Source organism: Artemia franciscana, unplaced genomic scaffold, assembly GCF_032884065.1.
Source record: "Artemia franciscana unplaced genomic scaffold, ASM3288406v1 PGA_scaffold_1179, whole genome shotgun sequence".
Taxonomy (NCBI): domain Eukaryota; kingdom Metazoa; phylum Arthropoda; class Branchiopoda; order Anostraca; family Artemiidae; genus Artemia; species Artemia franciscana.
Window position 1 is genome coordinate 57,333 of NW_027062617.1, and position 26,187 is coordinate 83,519.

The 26,187-nt window shown below is 34.5% G+C and overlaps 1 protein-coding gene across 1 annotated transcript in view; it reads left to right on the plus strand.

The window, feature by feature from the left end:
- The first annotated feature begins 5,875 nt into the window (after positions 1-5,875).
- Positions 5,876-26,187, plus strand: part of LOC136041204 (lysosome membrane protein 2-like) — a 177,554-nt gene continuing 157,242 nt past the window's right edge. The window contains exon 1 of the mRNA XM_065725778.1: positions 5,876-6,013. The gene's annotated coding sequence lies outside the window, so the exon portion shown is untranslated. The remainder of the gene's footprint in view (positions 6,014-26,187) is intronic.

Below are 26,187 nucleotides of genomic sequence, written 5' to 3' on the forward strand. Positions count from 1 at the left end.
AAAAACACAAAATTCCATATTTTTGCAGATAGGAGCTTGAAAGAGCTCGAGTAGGTTTTCTTTTATACGCTGAATCTGATTGTGGGATTTTCATTAAGATTCTTTGACTTTTAGGGTATTTTCTCCCTCTTTCGAAAATAGCGCAAATTTTCTCAGGCTCGTAACTTTTAATGAGTAGGACTAAACTTGATGAAACATATATATTTAAAATCAGCATAAAAATCTGATTTACTTGATGCATCTATTTGTATCAAAATTCTGTTTTTTAGAGTTTCGGTTACTATTGAGGTGGGTCACTCCTTACATACAGTTCGTTACTACAAACCGTTGATGGTGGCCTAATTCAGTTGATTTCTTTTGAGAACTTTCTTTATATGCTTTAAAATTCACTTAATCAAACTGATATAGAATCTGCTTATGCCTAATTTTCTCGTTAAAATCTTTTTTTACTTAAAGAAATATTTATTATTTGAAACAGCCTATTATATACTATAGGATCATATAATAATGTACAGTATTCTATATCATTATGTCATATTATCATATTGCATAACACATATACATATATATATATATATATATATATATATATATATATATATATATATATATATATATATATATATATATATATATATATATATGTAACATTGCACTATAATACTATATTATACATTACTATATAACGATAAGTTCTATTATAACAAATAACCAATCTGTTCATCGGAACAGAAAGCTACAGCTCACATTATGTTTTGTTCCTTCCAGAAGCAGCTCGTGATTGTATACTGTGTTCATGAATGAAAGAATATTGATACAAAATTTATTCCGCTTTCGTTTCGTTTATTGGCCTATAGTTTTCCCTTTGATTAAAGATATGGATATTTCGCTATAAATGTGAACCTTACAGGAGAAAATCTGTAAAATACATGTCTCGTAGAGGCCGAGGGAAATTTAGTATACGGAATCTCCTGCAAGAAACCTTGCAAGTCTTACGAGAAAACAGAAATAGAATAAATCCTATAATCGATATGCAATAGCCTGTGATCGACTTTTCAAAATGCAACAGTCATTTAGATTAATTTCGTCGATGTGCATTGTCACAAATTACAAAAAACTGCTATTTTACGAAGAGGAGAGGGGAGTGTAGCAAGGGTATTCATACACCTAATTCTGACGACTGCTCGCATTTTTGACACCTTTTTGAACACTTAGAAATTTGAAACCCGTTCCTATCAGTACTATGGCCAAATAAACCCCCCCCCCCTTTCTTGTTTACTGCATGACACTTTTTGCACAGGAAGCATTGACCGAAACCAAGAGACATCCACTATCAGGGAACGATAGAAATCTTTGTATTTAACCGTGTCTTTCATAGGGCGTGTATGGCGGATGTAAGAACAGCTAAAACTAACACAAGAATAAGCTTCTACAGAAGTGAAATCTTATTTTGGATAATTTAAGGTAGCTATAAAAGTTCAAATATATTTGTTCAAAAAACATAGCACTGTTATTTTCCGGTGCCAACTGCGGTTTTCACAATCTTTTCCTCACCTGAAGATGGAGCTAATATAACCAATTGAAAAACTAGCTGGTACAGCAAATTGATGTAAGCCCACTTGGAAAAGCAGTCGTAAATAACTAGTTAGAGCAGGGTAATCTGAAGGGAAATTATTACCGTTTTACCTTCTTAAGCTTAGACAGGATAAAACCCACGCCGTACATGGGTTTGGCAAAAATGCTCTTAGCTTTACAAGAAATATTACTTCGGGGGTCGGATTAGTATTACTTAAAAAAAAGATATATAATGGTTAAGAAATCAAATAATTTTAGTCTCGAATGAGCAACAAGTGTATAATTTTCACTATTAGTTACCTTTCCAGGAAGCTTTATCGCTTGGTCTACCCCACACGTTCAAGCGATGAACGTGATAACCCCTTTTGTATTCAAGCTTGGATTTATATTAAGCTAAAGAACAGCACCAGAGGGAGGACGATCATAAGAAATCCAATGCGTAGCAGAGAACTTCACATTAGACTTAGCGCCTTTTACCTCTGGATCGACATTTCATAAAGGCTTTCTGGTACCAGAGCGAATTCGGTCATCATGCACAGCGGATTTAGCTGTAGCTCTTAAACAAAGAAATGTCAGGTTATAGCACAAACTAAAATCCATTTGAGTCACTTGAGCTTAAACGCAAGTTTGAAGCAAATTAAATGGTTAATTGAAGATAGCATTGCGGTGAGAACAGTAGCGTATAGTGGTATATAAACGAATATCCAACAATACTTATTGAACCACTTTGGCTTCGTTGGAGAAGGTGCAATTTTAATTGGCCAATGAAACAATATGTTGGAACTTTATTAAAATACCAAGGCTTCTGCATACCTTCATTTTAATCAAAACAATATGGTATTTATAAGAATAATTTTTATTACAATTAACGCTTAAGAAATGGGCATGGTCATTCTTTGATCTACTAATAGAGCTTTTTGACAGATGAATTCGGATGGTTAAAGGTTAACCTGATTTTCACGAAACAAACTAAAAACTTAGATTGGAACCTTTTAGGGCAAGAGAGTTAGCATTAAAAAAGCAAAGTAAAACCCTCAAAGAGGCTCATTAGCTCTGCACGAAACTCAACCTCTATTCTCCCAACAACTACAAGCGTGTCATCATCAGCAAACCCAGCAAGAAAATCCAAAGATGGTAAGCTACGGTTATGGGCCCGGGATGAGTAGGATGACAACAATATAAAGGACTTTCTTTTCCAAATGTGAAAATTCAATCATTTATATAAATTTAAACCAGTACTGACGCTCCAATTGACCCTTGAGGGACACCATGGTCAACCTTTTAGGGTTAACAGAAAAAAGAATCTACAGAGATTATTCCACCAGAAATGTAAGACCTAAGCCAATGAAACGCACTACCTCTTACGCGAAAATGAAAGAAAGAAGAATACTGTGGGTTAATGAATCAAAAGATGACGAACATCCAAAAATAAAGCACTAGGAATCAGAAGGAAGTCTAATGCAGAATGGAGAAGCAATTGAGAACAAATGCACAAGCATGTCTGGCCGAATGATGGAACGAAAATCTGTTGAAAATCGTTAAAAAAATCTAGAGGCAAGAAAATTATCAAGACAGGAAACATCACATTTCCCAAATTTTTGCTAAACACATAGAAAAGAGGTTTTGACAAATAGTTAGATGGATCATTTTGTTGCCCACTCTCATATATAGTATGATAACTCGAGCGCATTTTCGGGAAAACGGGAATTTCAGGAAAACGGCATGGTGAAAGGAGAGGTTAAGAAGTTTCGTATGCGAGAAATATTCGAAGGGAATATGAACTTAATTGATTTAGTAGAAACATTCTCAGGACCAGATGACGAGGAATTCTTCAATCCCATCACAGTTCTTGTAATTTCTGCCTCGGACTCTGGTTTCGAAAACATTGGATATATATAATGTGACCCAAAATATGATTTGTAATCGAATTGCAACGGAGAATAATTAGCAACATGAACGGTACTTTTACCAAGATATGAAGTAAATGCTTCTGAAAAATTCATTTTGTCCTCAATAAGTTTGTCCTCAAGAACTAGACATGAAGGGATTGAATGAAAATGAAAGGAGGATCTAAGGACAGGGTTTATCACCCGCCAAGCTTTTCGAATGTCCTCATTGCAATCTGAAATACAATTTAGAAACAATTTGAAGAAAGAATAGATAATACGAAGACTCGGCCTTTGTCTACATAGAATTTTAGATATTCTTGTAGATTTGAAATCGCTGAAGACGAAGATTCCTCATTAAGGCTAGCGGACTTGTAAGCCCTCCAGAATTTTTTTTTTCTCCTCCAACTTCAAAGAAGATCAGGGATTATTAAATTATTACCAGTAAAGGTCCTTTATATCTAAGGCTAGGTGGCGAAACAGAGCAATTATCAAGAAAATTCATAAAAAGTATCCAATAAATGACAGAAATCAAAATCAAACTGAAAATTATCCCAAGAACTTTCTGCCAATCTTGACCTAAAAAGAGCTGATACTACCTTATAAAACCGGAAGGAGATTTATTGGACCCATGAGTCTAATTAATTAATGAGTCTTCTTGTATTATCAAAGTAGTAGCTAAAAAAGTAGCAAAGTAGAGTAAACAGGGAAATGATCAGAAATGCCATTTGCTTGGATCATGGACGTAATTTTGGGTCAAATTAACCGTACAGAATATTCTTTCAATCGAAGACACTGTTCTCCCTGTTGTACCAGATGGGATACATACAAAAGTTAAAGCACCTTTGGCAAGCATAGGCGAAAAAAAACCAAAAATTTTGAAGACGTCATATCCATCAAATTTATTTAAACATCTCATAACAACTAGCTATTTCGGCTTCTTAAGTATTGTATCCAGTAGTTCATCATCGGAACATAGGATGCATAGGAACAGAGGAATAGAGCCATTATCAGACCATTAGATTTTACCAACTATTAAGTCCACGCTCAATGTCGACGAGCAGCGATTCAAAGACATCTTCATTTTACTCATAATAACTTTATTATCTCATAATAACTAGCTGTTTCGACTTCTTAAGGCCGTGATTCTCAAATCACGGCTTTAAGTAACTAGCGTGAACTCAAAAGCCCCATGTTAAAACTGAAAACATATATTTAAAAAGTACTCAAGTATTCCTTGGGGGAAAGATACCGCTTTTGATATCAGGCTGTAGCTTCTTGAAAATGCTGCAAAATGTTTGCTAGGATTTTGCTCTATTTCCTCTAATTGCTTAGAAATCTTAAGAAGTGTCTCGCTCTTTTTCACAAGTGTACTCTATGAAGGATATTGCTTTGAGAACAAAAGCGGTACTATCATGAGCAGAAGACAAAAACCTGTAAGATGATTGCAACCATTTTTCGATGTATTTTCCTGTTTTCCAATAGTCTCTTAGAATATTTTCAGCTACCTGAAATTTTTACAAGTTTTTTGCCAGAAAGAATTGTTTCAGATCGCCCTAGAGACCAGATTGACAAGCTGGTATAATTAACCTGCTATTTCCGCCAATGAATAAGTGAATAAGGTCTCTAGAGAATTGAGAGACAGAAGGTTACCCTAACTTCGATTTTGAACCTCGATGTTTTCAAGTTCACTTAATCACGGCCTTAAGGATTGTATCCTGTAGTTTATCATCGGAACATAGGATGCATAGAAACAGAGGAATAGAGCCACTATCAGACCGATAGATGTTGCCAACTATTAAGTCCACATTCAATGTCGATGAGCAGCGATTCAGACATCTTCATTTTACTGAAGATTATGTGATTACTCATTTAGAGTCTGCTTGTTTTAATTTTGAATTATTATATGACGTTATGTCTCTTCATCTCAAATTTCAGTGTGGCTCTTTACTCTTCTTTGAAAAACTTCTTTTTTGAAAAACTGTTTTTTAATTAACAATTAGAAATGTTTTTCTAGCTGAAACTACAGCGTTCAAAAAACTGTAATCGAAGGTAATGATGTCCAAACATGGGTGTCTAGTTAAGCATATTTAGAAACCAGGGTTAAGAGAAAACATATCCCCCAAAAGTGTGAAGTCAAAGTACATTATAAGTTAAACTTATAATTCTAGTCTTTTCAAAGGGGTGAGGGCACTTTAGACCAATATCAAATGAAAATGGTGATTATATAAGCATCGCCTCTCCGTCATCTCTGACTTCGAGCGTTTTCACTCGAAATAAATTTTGGCTGATTTATCATCACTGTTTTATATATCCAGCTTCAAATTCCTTCTAGTTTTCCCAAATGGTGGCTTTTGTTTACGATGTATTGTTGAAGATATGTTATTATAAATCAGTATTATTAATTTCTTGCAGGCAGGTCTGTGCAACTCATAGACCCTTGAAGAAGGCTTACCAACCTTGCCCTAGAAGAAGGCTTACCAACCTGAATAAAACTCGTTTGAAATCAAGCCGAAAATTTTCTTGAATTTTCCTGAAGGTCCTAGATACAAGTAAGTAACAATTTGCTAGAGGGTTTTAGAATAGACAGTTTATCAGTATCAGTGCAGAGCCAAGCTTTGATTCATCCTGAGGGCGAGGCAAACTGGGGTCTGGGGGGCAGTTGCCCCTTGCCCCATATTAAACTACGCCCTGCAAACTTAATGCCTTCTCTAAATCTTGGTTTATAAGGTTCTAAAGATTGGAAAATCTATTTCATAAATTTACAAAAAAGAACCTAGATTTACTGCTGAAAGAATATGAATTGCATTTCCAAAATCTCTAGCCAATAAAAAGTAAGAGAATACGAAATTAAGGTATAACGGTAAATGTTATACCTTAAATTAAAGTAAAACATTAAATTAAAAATCAAGTTAAGCCTATTTTTTTCAAAATTCAGATTATTAAGATATTAGGACAGAACCTATCATCTATGCAATTTTCAAAGCCCTAGAAATAAGAAAAGGGTGGAGATAATTACTTGATTAATCCTTTCCAGGGTATATTTGAGGACCTGCTACGTTAGAGTTGAATTTTTTAACACTAAAAATGAAAGGGTGGGTGCTTATAACCATGTTTTATAACCATCTAAAATCTACTTTTGGTATAATGACTGCTCTTCGCTTTTTTTATCTAAAAAATTTCACTTTTTCTGTGTATTAGGAAAAAAATTTACTTCTTTAGTGTAATTGGAGGCACGCATTAATTTAAGTTTCTTAATATTTTTAGTTTACTTTTCTTGGTCAACGGCAAATCCTGTATCAATTTTCATCTTCATTCTAGATTCTAACAATTTAGATCCTCACTAACTTCTTCATACTAACCTTTACGAATTATTGGCGGAATTGTTTTGATGCTCTTCAGTTTTGTCGTATGATCCGAGAGCGTATGAACGTAAGAGGACAATATGCAAAATGTCCAGTCATTAATCATTCATTTCATTTTGCACTTCCGTATTTCTTTTTTTCTTTTATGACATCGAAAATAATTCCATTTTGGAATGATAGAAAAGAGAATATCTTTTGCTTAAAGTTTTCAGGACACTTTATTGCTTAATCCAAACTATGGCCTGTTGTTTTTGTTTTTGCTTAGAAAATTTGAATCAGAGTCGTTCAAAGGCGGGAGTACGACCAGTGCATCTGCCCAGTGCACCGTGGCTCGTGGGGTGCGGCAGGGGCGTTGCACACTTTGATCAAATTTTTCACTTTAATTCGGCTTATTCTGCTTCAATTCGAGTCTTGGGGGGGGGAGGGACTGTGATTAATTTTGTTCCGGATACCACTAACACTAGGAAGGTCTCTGCCTATAATGGAAACTATTCAACAGCATTCAATTTCGGTAAATTTTGAACTCATTTTGTGTCCTTCAATGTTCACACCAGCAAATTGATTCATACGGTTTCATTTCGTGCATTCTCGGTGACATCCCATGGAGTTCTTGGGATAAATTAATGCATTGCTGGCACCATTTTTTTTAACTCTCGACGCATTTTTTTTTTCTTTTTTTTTTTAGCTGTCGCCCGTTTCTTTTTTATGTGTATGATTCTTTTTCTGAGAGTCTCAGCTACTTTTCTCGTAATCTTGGCTCCCTTTTGGTGCACTCTCGGTCACATCCCTTGAAGTTCTTGGGAAAAATTGATGCATTGCCGGTACCATTTTCTCAACTCTCGGTACAACAATTTTTTGTGTGTGATTTTTTTTTCTTTTCCTGAGAAACTCAGCTACTTTTCTTACAATCTCTGCTCCATTTTGCGCATTCTCGGTGACATCCCTTGGAGTTCTTGGGGAAAAATACTGCACTCTCGACATTGTTTTTTAATTCTCAGCACAACATTATTTTTGTGTGGGTTTCTTTATGTATGTATGATTTTTTTTACTGATGGTCTCAGCTGCTTTTCTTGCAGCGATTCCATTTTGTGCATCTTCTGTGACGGTTCTCGGAGTTTTCGGTTACACTTCCTGGAATCTCCGTTCCAGTTTATGCAATCTTGGATTTTTACCTCGAAAACATATCAGTATGTTGATGATCTGTATTTTTTTATGACAATCTTATTCAAACCCTGAAACCCCTTGATACAACCATGATCAGGGATGAATTTGATTGGAGGATTGCGCACGGGCGGTACTACCCCATAGATTCGCCCCCCCCCCCCAGAATTTTCAAAATGTTGGGTTTTAGGATATTTTAATTGAAAAATACCTTTTTATTGGTATTTTCATTAGAAAAGAATAAAAAACTACGGAGTAACTCCCCCCCCCCAAGATTTTGTAAAATCAGTTCCCCCCTTACATTTTCGTGAATTGACGCCCCTGAGAGCAATTTATATTTACTGATTTATTGCTTAAAAGCAAACCTCTGAAAAATAAAAGTTTTAAATAGCAAATAGGCTAGTTTAAGCTTTCCTATCTGATGCAAATTGAAGTGAAATATCAGGAAAATATGCGAGTTAAATTTTCAGCAACATTTGAGTTTAAAAAATTACAAGTAGCGACTTGGGTACATTACTTTATTTCAGTACACAACAACTCTTTCATTGACCTTCGTCATGTTTTATGCTATATTTAACTGGATTTGAAAAACAAGATTGGTTGCACGTGGAATTAGCCAGAACATAGCAATGCCCAGAGTATAAGAGGAGCAAAAACTGGTTACGATCGCATTAACTTATCACACTACCCTATTACATATTAAGACGAAACGGGTAATCTGGGCTTTTTTACTTTTTCGCATTAAATTATGACACTACCCTATTATGTATTAAGACGGTACGATTAATCTACTGTATATTGTTTGGTATTAGCTTAATTCGTACTCTTCAAAAGATAGTATGCATGCAACATGCAAATATGATTTCTCGAGAAAGGGTTTTTCACCCATCATGCTGCATATGCTAACACATCTGATGAATTAATTTATTCATCACGACTGATTGTCCGTAAGCATGGAGAATCCTGAGAAATCCGGCCGATAGGCTGCTCACTTATGTAGCACCACATGTAAGTGGCGGATCCAGGGGGTGCCCCCCCCAAAGAGGTGATGGATTTGTGTTTGGGACTGTTTGCTCTGGTTTAGGTTGGGAGGAAAGTTATTTTTTTGTAATTGGTTTTTAATAGTTGAGATTTTAATAAGTTTTTAATTATTAAGATTATTTCTTTTGTAGATAAGTTTGAAACAAGGTTTTAGCCACTTTGTGCGGTCTTTGTTAGATTTTACTAATGTTGCATACCACCAAAAAGTACTTGATTAAATTTAGGTCTATCAAGTGAATGTGTCCGTATTACCACAAAAGCCAACTGGGAGGCGAAAATCTTCTTTTCGTAAGAACAAGGAGGGGGAATTTGAAATCCTAGCTTCTTTAGGCTGTCAAAATGATATTTCAGGATTGTGCTGTCATAACGGGGCTGAAAAGCAAAATATTCACTTCTTGTTACTGTCAAAAATTTGTTTTCCAGTTTTGTATGACACTGAGGTGAAGAAATTGATATCATTACTGTTTGGCTGTCTATTTCGGTTTTTCGAGTTTGCTTTTTCGTAAAGCAGGGTCGTTTTTCAATAATGTTGTTTTTTGGGGGATTTGTGTAATAAAAAGTAAATGTGTAAGAAGTGCAAAAATTATTAATTTAATTTTATGACTATGATGAGGAAATGGTGGCCACTTTACTGCCTATTTTCCTCTAATTAAAGCTCTGCATTATATGACATGTCACCTCCTCTGTCCATCCTAAAACATTAAAATAAAGGCCAAACTCTTTAGAACGTTAATAAAAGTGCGTATATACTCCTTACAATTTCGACTAAAAAGTCGAAATACTCCTTCCAAGGTCGGAGTAACCATTTAAGAAAAATTAATTTTTGAAAAATTGTTTGTAAAAGAAGGCAAATAACTATGTGTTTTTTATCTAGCTGGTATAGATGGGTCTCCAAATTCTCATTTTGAATCAGAAAAATGGTACCGATTTTTTTTTCAAACATTTAGTAATAAAATGTTAATAAAAAGTGGAAATTCATACAACTTGAGTTAACCACGGAAATTGAATACAACTACAATACTACTTAAGAATTTCTCACCTTGTCAATACCAACCAATCACGAAATATAGTTATGTTCTTGTATAGGGGTTGCATTTATTTGTCCATAAAATTGTCTAAACTGCTATATATACCGCTGAGGATTCTTATACTTATTTTGATACATTCCATCCAATCATATTTCCACGATATGTTGTTTATAAATCAAAATTTTTACAGGTCAATTCTTTTACTTAATGCTAAATCTGAGTCAATTTTCAAATTTTGTATTTGTGCTGACGTATCGAGACGTATCGAGATTTAAATGTCTCAAATGAATATCTGAAAATCTCAAGATTAAAAAGAAATAACTAGAAATCTACCACAGCTTGAAACTGGGAATTTAAATAACCAATCTATACCTACAAATACAAAAATAACAAACACATAACAATCTGTTTTTTAAAGAGGATTTTGACTCATATACTTAGTTTGCAGCAAATACTTTTCTGCATCTGTATTTGAGTTCATATTTTTCTGACGATTTTGGTCTTTGTTGAAATATTTTTGGATGACTAGAAGAGGAAATACTACCGAAGAGCTTTAAACTGACATGACTCTAGAATGACAGGACTAGCCATTCTAAACATTCACCTAAATATTGAGGTAGAAATCGACCGTGTAATAACTAGATATGGCGGGAGTGGAAATCGAGAAATAGACTTTTTCTTATAAAAGCGTGAATTCTGTAATTTAAGCGAAATATATCGAACTTTAAAACGTGGAAAAAAACGCTATGTTGTTATGAAAAGTAGGATTTTCATTGCTAAATTTTTGAGAAATCGTCAAAGTTGACACTAATTATTCATACACTATTTTCAAAATGAAACAGTGATTAGTTAATGCTTTATTGCCTATACTTAAAACCCTCGTTTTAAATGTTTTCTATGCATTTCTATTTGTTACATTATGACAAGGAAAACATTCTGTTTTTGTTACATTCCTAAAAGAACTAGTATTTAAGGCAGGATGCACTCTCAAGGAATTTTCCTATACCTCCCATGTTAAACATTTGAAGTTTGCCTGACATTCCTGAATTAGTGATTTCGGCGGTTTTTATGCCAATAGAAATAAAAAATCTGGTGAATATTTTGATCTAATCAAATCTTAAAGCCGATAATTATTATTTTTATAATTTCAAAATAATTATAAAACCTGTTTCTGATTTGCATTCTAGATTGCTATGCTTGACACTGTTGTTGTGGGGTATCAAAAAAAGAGCAAAAAGTTTTCTATTCAGCAATTAAAAACTTATTTCTGTAATATATACTTCCTGGCTGCAGTCCCTTCAAATATTTTGTTTATTTGTATTCCGAAGTCAAAAATTCCCCTCAAAAGACTAGATTCAGCTGTAATCGGAGCGCGTGAGAATGCATAAATCACACCAAGGAACTAACTACTCGGATTGTTCAGGAGCGATTCGGTCAACTATTAGTTAGCTGTAACCTGTTTAAACAGATTCTAGAGAATAAGTAGCGTGCAGACATCAAACTGCCGGTTAATAAATACATATAAGAAATTATATTGTATAAATAATTACAAGAAGAATTACTAAGGATAACCTGCACCTAGTCGTAACTTTGAGTGAGAAACCCCTTAAGTTCAACCCTCTTATGTTTGTTTAGTTGAAGCGACGAAGAAAACTGATACCTTTGTATTTGACCGAATTGCCGCCTAAGAAAAAGAATTGACTAAGGAGTTAAATTTTTGGACTTTGGCTAGGCCTTAATGGTTAATATATCTTTTGCGAATATACAAGTTCTATATTTATCCTCATTTCCTACTCTTCATTACTATCATAGTTACTAAGGGATGCCACAAAGTTAGGCAACATGCTAAATGGTTTGACCCATACAAATTGTCACAAAGAGTGCATGATCCCAAAAGATGGTTCAAGATTTTTGTTTTTTTTTTTTTTTTGACAATATAGAGATTAATACACTCACTATAGTGGTCAGAAGTGTAAAGGTAAAAATTTATGCAGAAAATGTTAAATATCATTTGTTTTATAGATGGTGAACAGCTTTTTATTTTATTTTTATGGCAGGATGGTTTTTATAACTTACTATTTTTTGCATCAATCTTTTTATACCATTTCAATTTCAATAGATTTATTAGAACTTTAACCCTCTCCAGGTTTTGGATTAAATTTACGACCATTTCCACTACCTACTACGACGCATAGTTGTCGAGGTTCCCTTTAAATTGTAGGCATTTCTGTGTTCCCAAGTTTATCCGAGCAACCTATTATGCGCCTCCCCCCCCTCCAGTAACGAAAATTCTAGATCCACCCCTGCCACATGTGGTGCACTCTTGCCATGCTGCGACTCCAAAAGCTCCGTGTAGCTTATTTCCATCACTCTTACCACGTGGCGCGGTAACCCCCTGTGTCCGACAAAGCAAAGAAGAGTGGAATCACGTTCTTTTAGTATCTTTTGATTTAGTTCAAATTTCCCCTCAATATTCTAAATGTAGAACCGGGGTAGCAGTAGCAGTAGTGAAAACAATAGTAGTGGTGGTGTTTGTAGTAGTAGCGTACAAATATTACCATGATCAGCTCTCTTATCATTTCCTGAAAGTTCCGAATTAATATGCTCATTCATTCCTGAGTTACACCCTTTTAACTGCCCGTATACACATAATGTGGTTTTGATTTAGTTCAACAGTACCCTCAACCGTCTCTGAAAGGCTCATTTGAATGCCCTTTATCTTTTTTGAAAGAAAAGCTCAAACATGCATAACTTTCTCAATGCCACAAATAATATGTAAACGGTGAGCGAACTGCCTAACTTACAGCCCTTGTTCTGGGGGCTGTGAGGGGGCTGATGTACCCAAAAGCATAATTACAACAATGCTGAGGAATGTAGACATATGAAAATGTTGATGTTTGTTTTGAAAAATGATGGTTGTGGGAGGGGAAGGGGCTGGTTGCATTTAATTCACTTTTTACTGTTAAAAGGAGCACTATAACTTCCAATTTCCAATCAAATTAGGCCTATCCAAAGTTTATCCGGTCACCCATTCCATAGAAACCTTATATACCTTGAGGGCATAACTTACAACCCTTGTCGTGAGGGCTCTGGGAGGATGGGGAGGGTTAATCTTCCAAGGCATAATTACTGGACCTTTCAACTATGATAAATAAAAGGGCTATCTAAAAATTTTGATTGGCTGAATCTGGAGAAATGATGGGTAGGATAGTTGCCCACCATTTGTTGTTGACTATTAAAAAGGACAATAAAACTTGCAATTTCCAATCGAATGAGTCCCTTTCGAAGTCTCTACGACAACTCTTTCCATACCAAGGTCCCTAGTCTAAAAAGAAGTACATTGTGCCCGCATCGCTCTTTACTTATGCGGCGCAATCGCGCTGCCTATGATCTGTAGACTGTTTGATTAACAAATGGCTATCTAAAATTTTCCATCAGATTCATTTCAGGAAAATATGATGTTGGAGATGGGGGGTAGGTGCCTTTCGATATGTCTGACTCTTAAAAACGGCGCTATAATTCCTGATTACCAATCCAATAAGCCACCTTCAAGATTTATACGACCACCCTTTCTATAAAACTCTTATGATCCCCTAGGGCATAAATTAAAATCTTTGCCCTGAGGCCTTTGGGGGGGGGTATCATCCTCAAAGATAAAATTTCTAGATCTTTCAACTACAATGAAGAAAATGGTACTAAGGTACCATTGGTACCTCATTATAATGGTATAATGGTACCTAAGGTACTTTTGAAACTTATATACATATATATATATATATATATATATATATATATATATATATATATATATATATATATATATATATATATATATATATATATATATATGTAATTACAAGATTTTTGCTCTGCAGGCAATTTAATGTCTTTTTATACTTATTCAGAGATTCAGAGATGTTTTAATATTACAGCAAGCCAGATTTTATGACATTTGCTCCAAGCCAGACATCAATGTCAAAGTCAGTAATCTAAATAGCCTACTTCAGGAAAATTTTCATGCTTGTTTCCCGACTAAAGTTGTTACCGCTACAGATGCTGAGAAACCTTTACCGTTAAATTGCTGATCACAAGCTACCTCAAGGACCTAATTAAGACTCGCTGCCGTCTTCACAGTAATGGCCATTCAGTTGTTTCAGCCAAGTTACGGAACTATATTGTCGAATAGAACAGACGAGCGAAGAGACAATATGTGAAGGACAAAATTATGCCTTTACTTACGACAGATCCACACAAATCGCAGTCGTCAGTAAAAAAAAACTTGCTGGTAAAGTGACACCCGGTGATTCTCTCATTACTGAAGCAGAGATTAATAATTTAAGTGAAATTTCCGAATTTGCCGTTTACAGGGAACTTCCGAAGCTGAACAGGAACTGTGTGTCCTACCCTGGCGAGCTTCCTTTAAAGCTGTTGCGTGAATTCGGTATTTTCCTTGCCAAGCCCTCCTCCTCCATTATTAATCAATGTTTCCAAGAGCAAGTACTCCCTAGTCTTTTGAAGAGAGCGTACGTTCGTGCCATACCCAAAGCAAAGGGTTACAAATCTTGCAAAGAAATCCGACCTGTCTCAATAGCCCCGGACCTGTCTAAGGTGGCAAAAACGTTTGTGTACCGCGAGCTGATGTCACACGTCTCTCTCTATCTTGACCAAATCAGTACAGATGCTTGAAAGGAAGCAGTGCAATTGTCTACTTAGTGAGAGTGTATCACCTTGTTTTCGAGTCACTTTATCGAGGAAGTGTGATTGTCAATCTTCTCCTAGTTGATTACCGAAAAGTCTTTGACCTTATTTGCCACTTCATAACCGTGACAAATTTACGCACAATGGGTGCATGCAAACATATTCTCCTTTTAGTGGCCAATTTTTTCAAGACCATTTCCGGTGCGTCTACACCCTTTTCCCTGCAGACACCAACTTTGAATGGGCTGAGCTCACATGTGGTGCTCCGCAAGGCACAATAATTGCAGTGCTGTTGTTTTTGGCAGTTATAAACTTTGTCCTCTCTGAGTTTGAGGACAGGTTTAAGTACGTAGATGACTTGCCAGTTCTTCTTAAATATCTTATTGAAAACATTGAGACAATTCCTCAATTCAATGATGCAATAATGACCAGCTTTAAAGACCAATGTATCAACACCATCTGCATCAACAGCCTTCAAATCAACGAAGGAAAAACCAAAATCCTTCTCTTTAATCCTCTTAAGAGGGACTTTGTAAGTCCTTCTCCTCCATTTCCAAGTCTATCTTCGGCTGTAATTATCGATGTCACAAATATTGTTTACTGCTTGTTTAGTACTTATGTTGGTAGTAGAATCAATAAAAAGTCAAATGGTGCATTTTTTACCCTTATCTTACAACTTCGTTTACGTATTTCTGTGTCCCAGCTTAAGACCACTTATCTTACATACATCCGCCCAATTCTCAAGTATACTTGCCCTGTATGGGGCCCTCAAGTCAACAACACAATATAACTAAGCGATCAATTTGAGTTACCAAAATAAGAGCCTTTAGAGTTATTCTTTCAGACACTATGTAAGTTTTCAATCAGCATAATTTTTCCTACAACTACCGTCCCTTCACAAACGTTGTTAGGGTTGGATTTGCAAATTTGACCAATTTCTTCTTACCAGTGAAAAACATAGAGAGATTCTACCACCAGTTATGAGGAATACAATAAACACAAGGTCCGTTAACAAAGTGAGACTGGAATTTACTTACCTTTTTTTTACTTACTCTAAGAACAAACCGTTTCACCATTTCATTCGTTCTTTTTACATGTGAAAAAAGAACATGTTACTCTATACATGTTTTTCCATTTACTCTAGTACATGTTTTTACATGTTAAAAACATGTTACTCGTAAAAACACGAGTTAAAGTCTCGTGTTTTTTTTCTTGTTTTTGTTGTGAATACTGGTGTAATGGTTATTTATACCTGAAGAAATTTACAGAAGAATTCTCTTACTTAATGCTAAATCCGATCCAAAGTTTCAAATTTTTATTTTTGTGCTCAACAGACATATTTAAATTTAAATGTTTAAGTTGAATATCTGAAAATCTCAAGATTAAAACTAATTGGAAATCTATCACAGCTTGAAACCCTGAGAATTTAAATTACCAATCCATACCTATCAAATACAAAAATAACAAACACATAAATATCTATTTTCTAAGTCTTATTTTGACTCATATACTTAGTTTGAAGCACCCATCTACATGCATGTTTATAAGAGCTCTTAGTTATCTGACGATTTTGGTCTTTGTTCGAACATTTTTAGATGAATAGAAGAGAAAATACTAACGAAAAACTCTAAACTGACAGGCCTAGTCATTATAAAAGCTCATCGAAATACTGAGGCAGACACCGACTGTGTAATAAATTGATATGGCGGGTGCAGAAATAAAGAAATAGACCTTTTCTTATAAAATTGTGAGTTTTGTAAATTAAGCAAAGCATATGGAACTTTAAAAAGTGGAAAGATACGCTACGTTGTTATGAAAAGTGAAAATTTTATTTGGAAATTTTGAGATCACGTCAAAGTTGACACTGTTTATTAAAACGCTTTTTTTCAAAGAAGTAGTGATTAATTAATGCTTTACTGCCTATACTTAAAATCCTCGTTTTCAATGTCTTCTGAGCATTTTATTTATTTTTCCTATTTTCTGATTACACCCCTATAAGAACTAGTATTTAATGTTTAATAAATCTTTTACAAATACATAAGTTGTATCTTAGTCCTCACTTCCTACTCTTCATTAATATCATAATTACTAAGCAATACCACAAAGTTAGGCGACATCCTAAATGGTTTGACCTATACAAATAGTCACAAAGAATGCCCAAAAAGATGGTTAAAGAGGAATTCGGTTCTGACAGTACAAAGCTTAACTCACTTGCTATAGTGGTCAGAAGTCCAAAGGCGAAAAACAATTCAGAAAATATTCAATATCATGTATAGTCATAACTTTTTATTTATTTTTTTATGGCGACGTAGTTTTTATAACTTACTATTTTTTGGTATCAGTATTTTTATACCAATTTAATTTCAACAGATTTGTTCTGCTTTAACCCATCACCAGATTTTAGATTAAATTTACGACAATTTCTACTACCTACCTACGACGCACAATTGTCGAGGTTCCCTTGAAATTGCTGGTATTTCTTTGTTTGCAAGTTTATCGAAGCAACCTAATACGCGCCCCCCGCTAAAGTAAATCCTGGATCCGCCCCTGTGTGATATATGGCAGTTTTGAGTTGGAAAAATTGTTTGATTTCATTTCTGCTCATCTTTGTTTTTTTTCTTTGAAAAAACTTCTCTTGTGGAAATGGAACTTCTTTGGAAGTTGTTTTCTGTTTAAGTAATTTGGTTAAAAAAAACAATTCGCTTCAACTGCCATCTATTCAAAATAGCTTGAAATTTTGCCAATATTGTAGCTTAATAGAATTTGAAAGATAAGCTGAAAAAAAAACTAATTACAATCCAAAAAAAATCCCAGAAAGGCCAGAAGCCCCTTAACTAGGAAAAAAGCTAACGCTACATATTAATCATTTGTAGGTTACTGAACTAGGCCTAGACAAAAAAAATAAGAAGTATTCCTCACGCGAATGCTCGCACGAAGACAGCCCATCTTCACATCACCTAATACCAACAACAAATTTCAATTTGTCAGTGACATAAAGAACCAACGCTGAATCATAAAAACAGCCCTCCATTAAATTTCCAATTTAAAACTATATTATTTAGAAAATTTTACAATCAACTGTTCTTCTTAAAAAAAAAAAAAAAAATCTTTTCATATGTATTAAAAGGAATTCATGTGCTTTTAAAGGAACCAAGGGCATGGGAGTTCCAAACCCCAACAGGAATAGATTTCCAGGCATACCCCACAGCAACGGTCAGACCAAGGTCTGAGCACACAGAGAGGGTGGAAGGAAGCTGATTATACCCTCTTGAATTTGAACTCCATATGGGTTGACTTCGCTCACTCGTTCAAACATGCCAGAAAAACATACTGGGAAATTTTCGTGGAAATAAAGGAATGCCATTGAACGCAGCAAAAGTGTATAGATATCCTTCAGCTTTAAGAGCTGGACAGGAGACATAAGCTGGACATAAGTGGTGGACTGGAGGAAGTTCACTGCTTTCCGCCGGAGATTACGAATGGGTAACAGTAGAAACGGAAAAGTAGACATTAAAGAGATTTCGGTGATTGGTTTTTTTTTAAAGGCAATCTACTATATCTCATTACAGAGATTATATGTAGTTTATAGGTTTCACGGAAAATTGACGATTCTTATGCGTAGGTTGGTATTTATAAACTACTTTGTCTCAAGGCGTGGGGATCAAGTCGTAGCTTTCGAGATTAAGCTTTTTTTCTCGTTATGGATTTTTCTTTTTTATGTCTCTTATTCGATACTCTATTCAACTAGAAATTTACTTGTATTTAGAATGAAATAATCTATTGCTAGCATAGACTTTAGATTTGAACAAAGAAATAAGTAATAATATGATTAGCTTTCGATAACACGTCACAGAAATAAACCAATATAATTTAAGCATAGTTTTGAAGATGGGGGGACGGAATAGCAATATCTCTTTGTTAACCCTTTACTGAAATAAAGATTCTCAATATAACATCGTAGCTTTTCAGCTAACTCTCCATCGGGGTTAAATGGGGGCTGCTTTTCAAGTTCATATTTAAGAAAAATTTCCCTTTCCTACATATTCTTAGCTGTATATATTCCTTCCCTTACGGGGTCTCTCATAGATAATGTACTAGCTGTAAGTGTGAGAAATTGAGTTTTACCTAAAATTAGATTGTTCTGCTTGATGCAACGAAATTGGCCGTATTCCAGATCATTCATATTATTTGAAATTTACCATGTATTTTTTTTTGTTGCTATAATAATGCCAACGATTAATATAATTCGTTAGAAGAATAATAAATGTAAGTGGCAATATGAGTTACTTAAAAGAGATTTCAATTAGGCAAACAATCAAAGAATGGCTCTCCACCTTATCTGATCAAAGCGTGAACTACCCCCTCCTCCCTTCTCTTAATCATACGAAAAATATGTAACCAGCATTGACTTGAATTACAGGTCATGCCCGTTTAAATTTCTTAAAGTCACTTTTAGATTGGTTGAACTGCAGATGAATTACAAGACAATGCCCAGCAGAATCCTATTGAAGTGGTTTAAGCATTTGCGCCATCTATTCACTTTGGAATTATAATTTTTTGTGACAAAGAAAAGTTTTGAAATAGATAGATAAATAGATGGATAGATTTTTATTTCATAGAAATATAAACCAACACAAATAATTAAATAAAGCCGACAGGGAGCTAAGCTCAAAAATAAGGCTATCAATTATGAAACTAAATTCAAATACACGAAAATAAAGATAAACCAAAAAACATCATAACATATAGAAGGAGAAGGACAAAGGAGGCTACCCTAGCATGGCAAATTCCAAAATAGTACTAAAAAAGCAAATTATCAAGTAGAATCACCCCGTCATTGAAGTTTAATAATATATTCTTTTAATTTAGTATTTAAAAGTGATCGGCTATTGAGATTTTTAAATGTAGTATTTATTTTAAGCCTAGTTGCTATAAAAGGGATTTGGTGTTTTATTGGAAATTTGTCTCTTTCATAGTTAACCGAAAGGATTCTATACGCTCCAAAACAAGCCGACGAAAAAGCGAGTGGGCGCATGGGGGTGACAAGAATATGTGATTCATAAAAATAACTCGCTGGTTACTGAATATCATAATGCCAGATAATAATTGCAAATCCTTAAGTTGACTAAGGTTTAATATATGAAAAAATAGAAATAAAGTTTTTGTTTCAGAAAGACTTTGAAGTCACGCAGGACGATGGAAGAATATACCTTACAGTTTCTTACGGCTTCATGTATTTTGTAAATAATGGAACAAAAACTTAGGTATGATTCTATTAAAGAATGATAAAAATTTTATATATTGAAAAAGGAAAAATATACTTTAACCAATTTAAACATCCTAAATTCTGGGGTAATTTCATACGGAGATGGTCAGCATGACTACAAAAGATAAAAGCTTATGAAGAATAATCCCCAAACATCTAATTGTCTTAAAACTTCTGATTCTACTCCCAGAAACAACTAACTCGTCAATCCCAACTTTAACTACTAGGGTATCCTTATAGGATAGACAATTCGGGATATGATTTATATATATCAAAAATAGTAACGGTCCAAGTATAGACCCCTGGGCACTTTAATATCATCCAGGGAGTTAGGCTGAGACAGATGGCCTTGGACTTCTACTTGGAATCCGCGATTTCGTAGATAGGTCTTTATTAAATACAATGCTCTTCCATGAATTCCAGATTTATTAAATTTTTCAAACAAAATGGAAAGACTTAGAGTATCAATACATTTTTTATATCGTAAAAAGTGTATGATACATAATTACCATTATTCAGTGAATCTTTAATTTTGAGTAAAAGGGCTGCAACTACTTGTTCAGCAGAACGAAATAGATGTTAAGAATTTTTATGATTTAGCGGTAGAATTTTTAGCATTTAAAAAAATCAAAAATCAGAACCCTAATTTCATATCTGAAAGAAGTTTTATGTCAATGGAAAGCTAAATTCCTGGAGTTTCTGATCAATGTCCTATAGAATGCCATGTTTTATGCAAAAACACCGTTTTCTTTTTTTGATTACAACAGAGATTTGTGCAAAAGGCCATTCCTGTATTGTTAATGAGCTAGTTGATCTGCTCCGGATTTCATAGAATATACATAAACGGGTTTGGTTTTTAACTTTAGTATCCAGAACGTCGTAGAGAAAAATCTTTCCACGCGTTCTTCTTCTTCATCGAAATTATATAAAAGGCTGTAATACTGAATGCATTTTAGGCCCAAACTCAAACCCATATCTTCGATTATTTTTTTAATAGACTTTTTTTTAACGAATTGTATTATATTATTAACCCTTATTTGGATAGGAGCCAAATAGGGGAGGAGAGGATCAGTTGTTTGGATCTGCTTTCTTTGATGAAATGTTACGGATATATTTTTGGGAGGAAGTTAAATTCCTCAACAATTTTACGTAACGTCTTCTGAAATTCTGCTAAAGAAATTTCTCTGAAGTTCATTGGCCTGGGTCAAGGGTAGAAAAGAATGTCAAATGGTTCTTAGAACATGTCACCTTCAATTTTATTTCCTAAGATGCCTACGCGGCTTAGAACATGTACAACACGTCCGGTACATTTGAGGATAGAATGCATTCCAGTGATGATTTGTAGTTGATTTCAGAGCAGATTGGTTTATGGTACAGAAAAATTGGATTCGAACCTTTTTAGTTTTTCTCAAATATCAAACAGTTCGTGGTAACGAACTGTAGTAAGGAGCGGCCCGGCTCAATAGTAAACGAAACTCTAAAAAACGGAATTTTGATGCTAAAATATACATCAAAAGAATCAGATTTCCATGCTGATTTTAAATATATAAGTTTCATTAAAGTTAGTCTTTGTCATCAAAAGTTAGGAGCCTGAAAATATTTGCCTTACTTTAGAAAATAGGGGAAAATACCCCCTAAAAGTCACAGAATCTTAACGAAAATCACACCATCGCATTCGGCGTATCAGAAAACCCTATAGCAAAATTTCCAAGCTCCTATCTACAAAAATGTGGAATTTCGTATTTTTTGCCAGAAGACAAATCACGGGTGCGTGTTTATTTGTTTGTTTGGTTTTTTTCTTTTCCCCAGGGGTCATCGTATCGACCAAGTGGTCCTAGAATGTCGCAAGAGGGCTCATTATAACGGAAATGAAAAGTTCTAGTACCCTTTTTAAGTGACCAAAAAAATTGGAGGGCACCTAGGCCCCTCCCACGCTCATTTTTTCTCCAAAGTCAACAGATCAAAATTTTGAGATAGCCATTTTGTTCCGCATAGTCAAAAACCATAATAACTATGTCTTTGGAAATGACTTACTCCCCCACAGTCCCTGGGGGAGGGGCTGCAAGTTACAAACTTCGACCAGTGTTTACATATAATAATGGTTATTGGGAAGTGTACAGTCGTTTTCAGGGGATTTTTTTTTTGTTTTGGGGGTGGGGTTGAGGGGAGGGGGCTATGTGGGAGGATTTTTTCTTTGAGAAATATGTCATGAGGGAACAGAAATTCAATGAAAAGGGCGCATGATTTTCTAAAATTACTATAAAAAAAAACAATAAAAAAATAAACATGGAAAAGTTTTTCAATTGAAAGTAAAGAGTAGCATTGGAACTTAAAACGAACAGAGATTATTACGCATATGAGGGGTTCTAATAATACTTTAGCATAAAGAGCGAGGTATTTAGGAGGAGATAAATACCTCGCTCTTTATGCTATAGTATTTTTAGTAATTTCAACTATTTATTCTACGGCCTTTCTGAATCAGGGGTCATTCTTAAAGAATTGGGACAAAACTTACTATTTAGTGTAAAGAACGAGGTATTAACGAGGGTACAAACCCCCTCATATACATAATAAAAATTAAAGAATATAAAAGTTTGTTACGTAAGTTAATTCGTATATTTTTTACTAATAAAAAAATTCGTTAAAAATAAAAATTTATAGTTGCCTTTTTATGTAACCGAAAAATTGCATGGCAACTAGGCCTCCTTTCCCGTCCCTTATTTCTCAAAATCGTCTGATCAAAACTAAGAGAAAGCCATTTAGCCAAAAAAGGAATTAATATGCAAATTTCATTTTAATAATTTATGTGTGGAGAGCCAAAATCAAACATGCATTAATTCAAAAACGTTCAGAAATTACATAAAAAAACTAGTTTTTTTAACTGAAAGTAAGGAGCGACATTAAAACTTAAAACGAACAGAAATTACTCCATATATGAAATGGGTTGTCCCCTCCGCAATCCCTCGCTCTTTACGCTAAAGTTTGACTCTTTGCCACAATTCTGCTTTTTAAAACAATTAAAAGCTTTAGCGTAAAGAGCGAGGGATTGTGGAGGGGACAACCCATTTCATACACGGAGTAATTTCTGTTCGTTTTAAGTTTTAATGTCGCTCCTTACTTTCAGTTAAAAAAACTAGTTTTTTTTATGTAATAACTGAACAAGAACGATTTGCTATGTAGCTCATATTTAGTATGTTGACACTCAAGTTCCGTGTCTTAATGCTTCCCTGCCTATCTTTGATTGGAGAAGACAAGCAAATTTAGCATAAAGGCTTAATTGTAATACCTTTTTAGTATTGGAATAAGGCAAGGATCAAAAAGTTTGTGGTAACGAATTGTAAGTAAGTAGCGTCTCGGCCCAATAGTAACCAAAACTATAAAAAAAGAAACTTCGATAACAATTAATGCATCAAAAGAATTAGTTTTTCATGCTGATTCCAAATATATAAAATTCATTATGTCTAATGGTGCTCATCAAAAACTACGAGGGTGAGAACATGTGCCTGATTTGCTATAATGAGGGAAACAATTTCTAAAGATCGAGTGACCTTAATGAAAACCGTTACATCAGATTCAGCATATCAAAGTGCTCTACTGTAGATGCTCCTATCTACGAAAATGTGGAATTTTGTCTGCTTTTTTGGCCAGAACCACGGATACGCTTGAGTTGCATTGTTTTTGTTTCAGGGGTGATTGTACTTAACCAACGGTCTCAGAAGATCAGAAGAGGGCTTATTCAAACAGAAATAAATAGCTCTAGTGCCCTTTTTAAGGGACCAAAATGATTGTTACGTAATGACGTCGTTCTCTTTTATTAAGTTACCACATCAATTAGGATTTGTGCAATAGGTTACTCTATTACATTTAATTTTACTCTTATTCTATTGTGAATAAAGTGTTTGATCTACTGTAAATTACATAGAATAAATACAAACAGGGTTGGTTTTAACTTTTTATTCCCAAAAATGCTATAATGAAAAATTTTCCATGATTTGTTCTTCTTTATCAACATTTTACACAAACATTTTATAAAAGTTGACATTTAACATTTTAAACATTTAACAAAAGTTGGTAATATTGAATGTAACATTAATTTCAAATCTATTTTTTGACTATTTTTTAATATGCTAGGAGCCGCACAAGAGAATTGTAAAAAAAAAAACATGGTCAACTATGAAACATCTAGCAAATATCCCAATTGACGGTGGATGGAGCTTGTTTATGGAGCCCCACTAGCTAAGGGCACGTGTTGAAGAAACAATTTGAGTTTTAAGAGAGCTCCCAAGGATTCGCAGAAGAAAGAATGTAATTGAACATTCAAACTTAGTTTTGGCCCAAAATTCAACCATTACGAATTTTGATTGAATCGAATCAACAGAATCGATCAATATAGAGTGGAATATAAATCGAACTCTCTCAAAATGACATGTTACTTTTATTGAAATTCCAGCAGCAAAATTTCTCTGGATGTTCATTTTTCGGGGTCAAGGGTGGAAAAGGGATGTCACATGGTTCTTGGAAAGTGACACCAGCAATTTTATTTCCTTTAATGCCTACGTGGATAAGATAAGATGAAGCCATAAATCTTAATTTTTTAAATATTTGTATTCGGTTCGGTACGTTTAAGGATACAATATACTGCTGTGCTGATTTTGATTCTAGTGCAGATTGATTTGCGGTGCAGAGAAATTGGATTCGGGTCTTTTTCACTTTTCGGCTAATATTATTGACCAGGAACGACTTATTGTATAGTTCATACTTGGATTACTTGGTATGTTGATATTCAAGTTTAGTTTCTTAACGTTTCCGGTCTGACTCTGGTATGTGAATACCATAGATAAGACTTAAATTAAGATTTTTATTTTCGCATTCACAAATAAATAAATAAACTAAACGAAACTTTCACACTGGAGAATACCCATGAGGTTTTCCGGTCGCACGAAAGTCCGCGTAACTAAATATCTTTTAACACAACTATTTTTGAGATATAGACGTATTGTTATATACATTTAAAATTGTAAATCTATGGTGAATACGAATAAATTTAGCAGAAGGAAGGTGACACCTTTTTGATATTGGAATGAGGCAAGGATCAAACAGTTCGTGGTGATGAACTGCAAATAAGGAGCGACTTGGCTCAACAGTAAAAGAAACTCTACAGAAATAATATTTGGTAACGATTAATACATCAAGAGAATTGACTTTTTATGCTGATCCCAGACATATAAAACTCCAGTGTTACCTATCAATCGCTACGAGCCTTAGAAAACTCGCTTGATTTTCGAAAAAGGGTGAAACGCTTCCAAAAAGTTAAGTGATCTTTTTGAAGATCAACCACAATATTCAGCATAACAGAGAACCCTACTATAGAGGCTTCAATTTTTTATATGCAAAAATCCTGGAATTCCATATCTTTGCCAGAAGAAAGATCACAGATGTATGTGTATTCGTTTTTTGTTGTTGTTTTTCCCCAGGGGCGATCTTATCGAGACAATGGTCCTAGATTCGAGACCATTCGAGTTTTAAGACCTAGAAGATTTTGATTGGGTATATTCAGAGGACAACTAGCCCCCCCCCCTTCTATGCCCATTTTCCTCCGAAGACATTCAATTGAAATTTTGAGATATCCATTTGGTTCAGCATAGTTGAAACATCCAATAACTATGCCTCTGGGGATGCTATGACCCCCACAGTCCTTGGGGATAGGGCTCTAAGTTATTCGGTTTGCCCATTACTTACATATAGGATTTGTTACTTGGAAATAAATGGAAACGGATTTTCCATGGGGAGGAAAGCTGAGTGAGGGATTTAGGAGGAAGCAGCCCCCTCATATACGGAATAATTTTTGTTTGTTTTATGTTTTGATGCTGCTCATTAATTTCATTCGAAAAAACTTGTTTCACGGTTGTTTGTTTTTATTTAATTTTTAGTCTGAGAAGTCTCGGGCCACATGTTTAGGCTCAAAGCCCCCGATTTCCATAGTGTCTTCCAAATCGACTTGTACCTTTTAATTACTTTTTTTCAAGGGGAATGATCCATGTAAACTAAGTAAATAAATTACAAAACTCCCTAACAATTCAAACAAGGCAACAATTTACGAAAGAAAACAACAACATGACAGGCCTAGAAATATAACTGAATAGAATACATCAAGTAAAATAAGAAAA